Raw genomic sequence first — 8,601 nt, 5'->3', positions numbered from 1 at the left:
GACTCTTGATCTTGAATAGGGTAGAAAAGACACAAAGCTCAGGTGTCGATGTCTTCAATATTAAAAAACACACACCGGAGATATAGAAAATCAGAAATTTATTTCTAGGCAAAGCATGCTATTAGCAAATAGAAAGAAAAAAAACTTAAATGTTAGGCAGAAATGCTATCATTTTTGGATTCTGCACGATGACATTTAACAGCATGGGTGCTCACTAAGTATAATTGAAATAAATTGTAGTTTGAAATAAGTAATTCATTTGTAATTTGAAATGAACTTTCAATTTGAATTAATTTGAAATGAATTTATAATGTGAAATAATTTGAAATGAATAGCTACTGTCTAGGCTTTAAGTAAACATTTTTAGTATGTTTAGTATATTTAATATCAGTTTATAAAATGAGATATGAATATGATAATCTACCATTGCCTTAGCTTATTGGTTTGGTCGGTTTGTCATCAAGAACAACTCATGAAATTTCTTTTTTTTTTTTTTTTTTTTTTTTTTTTTTTGAGGCGGAGTCTCGCTCTGTCGCCCAGGCTGGAGTGCAGTGGCCCGATCTCGGCTCACTGCAAGCTCCGCCTCCCGGGTTCCCGCCATTCTCCTGCCTCAGCCTCCCGAGTAGCTGGGACTACAGGCGCCGCCACCACGCCCAGCTAATTTTTTTTTGTATTTTTAGTAGAGACGGGGTTTCATTGTGTTAGCCAGGATGGTCTCGATCTCCTGACCTCGTGATCTGCCCGTCTCGGCCTCCCAAAGTGCTGGGATTACAGGCTTGAGCCACCGCGCCCGGCGAAATTTCTTTAATGTGAAGGTTCATTGGATAATTCTGTTCAAATCTACCATAGCTTTCAGGTTCAACTATGATACTATAAATACCATTAAATATATAGGAATGATGACTGAATAAATCCTGTATATATAAAAATAGAATAGCATATTTTAAAATTAGACCCCATGAGTTTTAATTTCAGAACCTTCTCTCTAAGGTTGGTCTTACTGTCAGGTGACTTGAAATGGCTATTCTAGGCCTTCTATTTTGAGGGAGATGTGGGAAAATGTGATACATTTAGGGACAGATACTATATTTTATATACCTGCTATGTGCCAGTACCTGTGCTAGGCACTTTACACTTATCATTTAATTTTTATAATAATCCAATAAAGTTGGAATTATTACAGTCTTTTTACAGAAACAGAAGCTGTGGCTTATAGTTGAAGTAAGTAGATTGAGGGCACACAACCCAAACCTGTTAAACCAGTTTGAGCCAAAGTAGGAGTTTTGTGTGGCTTCAAAGCTTTTGCACTTACACCCTCTACATGTAAACCAGCTGGTGTGTTTTGGATATGGTTTCTTTTGCCCTCACCAAGTCTCATGTTGAAATTTGATCCCCAATATTGAAGGTAGGGCCTGGTGGGAGGTTTTTGGATCATGAGGGCAGATCCCTTGTAAATGGCTTAGTGTCATTCTCTTGGGAGTGAATGAATCCTCACTCTTAGTTCCCTTAAGAACTGGTTGTTAAAAAGAGCCTGGCACCTCCTTCTTGCTTGCCTCTTGCCATGTGATCTATACACGCTGACTCCCCTTCTCCTTCCACCATGATTGGCAACTTCCTGAGGTCCTTACCAGAAGCAGATGCTGGCGCCATGCTTCCTATACGGCCTGCAAAAATGTGAGCCAAATAAAAACCTCTTTTCTTTATGAATTATCCAATCTCAGGTATTCCTTGATAGCAATACAAATGGGCTAAGACAGAAAATTGGTACTGAGCAGAGAGTTGTTGCTATAAAAATACCGGAAAATGTGGAAGTGGCTTTAGAACTGGGTAAAAAGCAGATGATGGAAGAGTTTGGAGAGCTCAGAAGAATCCAGGATGATGAGGGAAAGTTTAGAACTTCTTAGAAACTGGTTAAGTGGTTGTAACCAAAATGCTGATAGAGATATGAATAGTGAAGGCTAGGCTAACTAGGCCTCATATGGAAATGTGGAACTTATTGGGAACTGGAGCAAAGGTCACCATTGTTACACAGTAGCCAAGAATTAGGCTGCATTGTGTCCATGCCCTAGGACTTTGTAGAAGACTGAACTTAAGGCCGGGCGCGGTGGCTCAAGCCTGTAATCCCAGCACTTTGGGAGGCCGAGACGGGCGGATCACGAGGTCAGGAGATCGAGACCATCCTGGCTAACACAGTGAAACCCCGTCTCTACTAAAAATACAAAAAAATAGCCGGTCGTAGTGGCGGCGCCTGTAGTCCCAGCTACTCGGGAGGCTGAGGCAGGAGAATGGCGTAAACCCGGGAGGCGGAGCTTGCAGTGAGCCGAGATCGCGCCACTGCACTCCAGCCTGGGGGCGACAGAGCGAGACTCCGCCTCAAAAAAAAAAAAAAAAAAAAAAAAAGAAGACTGAACTTAAGAATGATAACTTTAAGGAATCTGGCAGAAGAAACTTCTAAGCAAAGCCTTAAAGAAGTGACATGGCTGATTTTAACAGCTTATGATCAGATATGAGAGCAAAGGAATGAACTAAAGTTGGGATTTATGACGGAAAGAGAAGCAGAGCATAACAATTTGGAAAATGCACAGCATGGCTGTGTGATAGAGAAGGAAAGAGAATTTTCAGGAGAGAAATCCAAGATTAATGTGGAGCAATAGCTTGCTAGAGAAATCAGCATGTATAAAAGAGAGTCAGGTGCCAATAGTAAAGACAATAGGGAAAAGGCCCTGAAGGTGTTTCCAAAGCCTTTGAGCCACCCCTCCTATCACAGGCCCAGCAGTTCCAGAGGCCTAGGAGAACAGAATGGTTTCTGGGGATAGGCCCAGGGTAATGCTACCCTATGCCACCCCAGCATGCTGTTCCTGGCATCCTGGCTGCTACAGCTTCCGTCAAGATTCAAGGGGTCCCAGGTACTGCTTGAGAAGCCATTCTGGAAGGCACAAGCCATAAGCCTTGGTGGCTTCATGATGGTAAGTTAGCAGGCATGCAAAATGCAAGAATGATGGAGGCTTGGCAGCTAGATTTCAGAGGATGTATTGGAAAGCCTGAATGCCCAGGCAGAAGTCTGCTGCGGGGGTGGAGCCACTGTAGAGAGCCTTTACTAAGGCAATGCCAAGCAAAAATGTGGCTTAGAACCCCCACAGAGAGCCTGTATGAGGGCAACGCGTAGCGGAGTGTGGAATCAGGGCCTCCACCCTCCAGTCCCAGAATTATACTGTCCCCAGTGGCATACAACCTCATCCTGGAACAGCCTCAGTCACTGGACTCCAACCCATTACAGAAACCACCAAGTCTCCGTCCAAGGCCTTGGGAGCCCACCCCTCACACCAGTGTGCCCAGGATGCGAGACATGAAGTTGCGGATTAATATTTGTCTTGCTGGGCTCCAGACTTAGCATGGGGCCTGTTACCACTTTCTTTTGGCTGATTTCTCCCTTTTAGAATGGAATGCCTGTACCACCATTGTGTGCTGGAAGTAAATGATGTGTCTTTGATTTTATAAGCTCATAGCTATAAGGAATGTGCCTTGACTGTTAGGTGAGATTTGGACTTTCAAGTTGATGCTGCAACAAGTTAAGACTTCAGGGGTAGGAGGATTATATGTTGCAATGTAAATAAGGCATGAGATTTGGGTGCCAGAGGTGAATTACTATGGTTTGGATATGGTTTCTGTGGCCTTCACCAGATCTGTTAAATTTTGATTCCCAGTGTTAAAGATGGAGCCTCGTGGGAGGTGTTTGGGCCATGGCAGCAGATCCCTCATGAATGACTTGGAGCCATTCTCCAGGAAGTGAGTGAGCTGTCAGTCTTAGCTCCCAGAAGAGCTGAATGTTAAAAAGAGCCTGGTACCTCCTCCTCTCCCACTTCCTTCCTCTCTCATATGTGACCTGTATATGTCAGCTCCCCTACCCCTTCTGCCATGAGTGGAAGCAGATATTGGCACCATGCTTCTTGTACAGCCTGCAGAACCATGAGCCACTTAACCTTTTTTCTTTATAAATTACCCAGCCTCAGGTATTATTTTATAGCAACACAAATGGACTCAGACAGCAGCCATTTTAAAATTTGGTTGATAGATTCGTGGAGGTAGTCAAAACCTTTTCAGGGGCTTGGCAAGATACAACTGCTTCCAACCATGTATCTGTGTGAGGCTAGATGTTTTTCATATACTTCAACTCAAACAAGATGCGGTATCAGATTGACAGTGAAGGCACATTAGATGATTTCATTGTCTTCTGTTAAACCAGACCTTAGTTTAACAGGTGTTTTAGATGCAAAGATCAAAAACAACACTGTCATAGTTCTCGCTATTTTTGTTTTGGAAAATATGGTTATTTTAAAAGCAGTATTATTTATATTAAAATATAATAGATATCTTGTTATTTTTAATGAAATAATAAATACATCTTTAAAAATTCAATAAATAATAGTAGATATAACCTACAGACATGAAATCTCATTGTGGTACTCAATAAATTTTAAGAGAGTAAAACAGTCATCGGACCAAAAATGTTGAGATCCACTGCTGTAGACTTCTACCATCATTGGGCATTTTGCAAGAACTAGAAATAAAACTGATCTGACAGCTCTTTATGTCTCTCAGGTCTCATTTATCTTTATAGTGAACCTTCAAGAAATTGGAGTAGAAATAAATTGGATCAAAATTTCATCTTTATCCAAGTACCATTCAAAAGCTAGTTGAGCTCTAGGTTAGAAACAATTATGTAACTATATAGAAAATAGAATTCTAGAAATATGTGCATGAAGAAATAAAGCAAAGAATGTTGTTTCACTTTTTAATGTTGGAAGGATCAAAGATAAATTATTTGCCGGCACTCTGAAATGGTAAAGGACAATTCAAATGTATGACATTGCTATGAGTTATTATAGTATTTTGGAAGTAATGAAATTGTGAAAATTAGGAATTGGCTCCAATAGAGAACCATGGTGCTTGCTTTTTAATAAATACAATTTTATTGCACTAATATACTATAGTTGTCTTAGTCTGCTTACGTTGCTATAAAGTAATAACTGAGGCTGGATAATTTAGAAATGAAAGTGGTTTATTTGGCTCATGATTCTGCAGGCTGTACAAGAACCTTAATACCAGCATCTGCTTCTAGTGAGGGCTTCAGCCTGCTTCCACTAATGATGAAAGGAGAAAGGGAGCCAACTATGCAGAAGTCACATGGTAGAAGAAAACAAGGAGAAGAAAACAAGGAGAGAGGGGAGAGGGTGCTACACTTCTCTTAAAACCAGTTTTCAGGGGGACTAATAGAGGAGGCACTTACTCATTACCATGAGGATCGCATCCACACATGCATGAAGGATCCACCCCCATGACCCAAACACTTCCCACTAGGCCCTATCTCCAACATTGGGGATCAAAATTTCAACATGGGGTTTGAAGGGTCAAATATTCAAAACAGAGCAATAACTGTAGCACACATTAGATTGGTGCAAAAGTAATTGCGGTTTTTGCCATTAAAGGGAATGGCCATTATTTTTGCGCTGACCTATTATACTAACTTACTATAACTAATATAATAACTTTATTTAGTGCTTTACCATATGCAAAGCACTTCAAAATACAGGGTGTCTCATTTGACTCTCACTAACCATGCTATGAGACAAGGCAGGGCATACTCTCCATTCTCCAAATGCAGAAACCTAGCCTTAGAGTGGTTGAGTCATTTGCCAATATTACACAGCACGTATTTGGTTGTGTTAAAACTTATATCTATCATAATACCTCAGTAAATATTTATTGAATAATGAAAAAAGAACCCAGGTCTTTTGACTCCTAGTCCAGTGTCTTATCTCTAGCATATGCTGCCTTAAATGATAATAATGGATTTTGCAACAGTGTCTCACTCGCCATCCTTATTTGAAGTGAATTGGAAAAGGCACTCCATGGTATTATTTATTTATAAATATCGCTCTCTCCTGCAGGTCTTTGTCAGGAGAGTAATAATAGATGAGAATGACATGCATTCTTACATTAAAGACTTGCATTCAATCTTTAAATGTATTTATTTTTCCATTTTTAAAGAGTAAGTGATGTAGCGCCCTTTTTCAAATGGCATGTTAGCATTAACTTTTTAAAATAAAATAGCATGAGGCCAGGTGCGGTGGCTCACGCCTGTGATCTCAGCACTTTGGGAGGCTGAAGCAGGCAGATCACGAGGTCAGGAGATCGAGACCATCCTGGCTAACACGGTGAAATCCCGTCTCTACTAAAAACACAAAAAAATTAGTCAGGTGTGGTGCCATGCGCCTGTAGTCCCAGCTACTCGGGAGGCTGAGGCGGGAGAATTGCTTGAACCCGGGAGGCAGAGGTCTCAGTAAGCTGAGATCACACCACTGCACTCCAGCCTGGGCAACAGAGTGAGACTCTGTCTCAAAAATAAATACATAAGTAAATAAAATAGCACACAAGTTTCATTGAAATTCCAAAAATATAATAATTTTACCAAGTAAATGGGAATTTTGTTCACATCTTGTATAAGTCAAGCTCACTTAAGATAAACAAATGGTCTCTTCCCATTGGTTCTTTCAATTTTCAGTACCATGGACAAAGACAAAAAACCATTACATTTCTTTCTTTATCTTTTATTTTAGGTTCACAGGGTACATGTGCAGGTTTGTTATATAGGTAAACTCATGTCACAGGGGTTTGTTGTACAGACTATTTTATCACCCAGGTACTAAGCCTAGTCTTCAATAGTTATTTTTTCTTCTCCTCTCCCTCCTTCCAGCTTCCACCCTCAAGTAAGACACCCAGTGTCTGTCATTTCCTTCTTTGTGTCCATGAATTCTAATAATTTAGCTCCCACTTTTAAGTGTGAACATGAGGTGTTTGGTTTTCTGTTCCTGCATTAGTTGGCGGAGGATAATGGCCTCCATCTCCATCCATGTTTCCGTAAAAGACATGATCTTGGTCTTCTATATGGCTGCATAGTATTCCATGGGGTACATGTACCACATTTTCTTTATTTAGTCTGTCATTGATGGACTTTTAGATTGATTCTATGTCATTGCTATTGTGGATAGTGCTGCAGTGAACATTCTTTTGCATGTGTCTTTATGGTAGAATAACTTATATTTTCTGGGTATATACCTAGTAATGGGATTGCTGGGTTGAATGGTAATTCTGTTTTCAGCTCGTTGAGGAATTCCCACACTGCTTTCCACAATGGTTGAACTAACTTACACTCCCACTAACAGTGTGTAAGTGTCCCCTTTTCTCCACAGCCTCACCAGCATCTGTTATTTTCTGACTTTCTAATAGCCATTCTGACTGGTGTGAGATGGTAACTCATTGTAGTTTAAAAAAACAAAAACAACAACAACAACAACAACAAAAAACCTATGTCTACCCCCAGGAGCCTACAGACTTGTGGGAAATCAGCTAGAGAAACAATGTCATAATGGACAAGGTAATAAGGAAACTAGGACTAGAGAATGTCTAACTTTGCCTAACTAACATGGTCTTTCACATAGTTAATAATTTTCTGAGAGAATCAAGATATAGACAATGAAATATTAATAAAATTATGTTATAAAATTGCTGAAATTCAAAGAGAAGAGAAATGGGCCCATTGTAGAAAAATAAGTCATGGTTTCACAGAGAAGGTATTATCTGATAGAATCCTCTGGTAGATAAAGAATGAAGTAGAAGTAATTGTCAGCATAAGCCTCAGTTTCCAGCCTGCAGAAGGAAGGTACTAAAAATTTGACCTTACCTTCACCTTTGCTTGCATGTAGTCTACAGAAACGTAGACTAAATGATCATGAGCCAGTTGTGTTATTTTGAATCAACTATGTGCATGTGAGAGTCTTTGCAAAATCAAGCCAGGAAATTGGAGACATTGAAGAAAACTCCTTACAAATGACAATCGTACTTCTTGAACATTGCAGAATCCTCATTCCACTTAAAAATAATTATCTACAGCTATGCATACGTTTTGTTGTCACCTTCTTAGGTAATCATTGCCAAAAGTGACCCTATACTTGGCCATTAAACAATCTCATTCTGATGTTCTGGATATATCTGCCTTTATTTCAAGTCTTCCTAGAAACTCATATCTGCTGCATGTTTTCTTTCCACAACACCATCAAAATAAGCCTATTTCTAGAAGGTGCCTGCACTTTCTAGAGGATGTATCAGGGGTTGTGTTTTTGGGTGGGGCAGCCCTTCTCTGAACCCCCTGTTTGGGCAATTGGCCATTATGTGACTCTTAGTGAGAGGTAGGGCTCCACCTACTATCAAAGAAACCCAAAATGCCAGATACTTGTTCTCTCGGATCTGTATGATGAACTCTCACAAAGCCCCCAAGACCGATTGAATCTTTATCTAGTGAGGCAAAGAAATGCAGAGGGTTCTAATTCATTCTGGTGGTTGGAATGGTGGTGAGGGGTGGTAGCATGGCGGTGGTGTTGAAGGCTTCATGAGTGGCATCCGGTGTCCAGCCAAGAATGTAGCAACACACTGCATTGGCTGCTAACAGTCATCTCTTTGGCTGGAGGTTTTCTTCCAAACCAATTTCTCCATCCATTTTTTTTTTTATTCTATCAGCTGCCAGGTAGGTTTCCAATGCACTTC

This window comes from Papio anubis, chromosome 4 (genome assembly GCF_008728515.1).
Source record: "Papio anubis isolate 15944 chromosome 4, Panubis1.0, whole genome shotgun sequence".
Taxonomy (NCBI): Eukaryota; Metazoa; Chordata; class Mammalia; order Primates; family Cercopithecidae; genus Papio; species Papio anubis.
The sequence above is the reverse complement of the archived record's forward strand: the minus strand, read 5'-3'. Positions refer to the sequence as shown.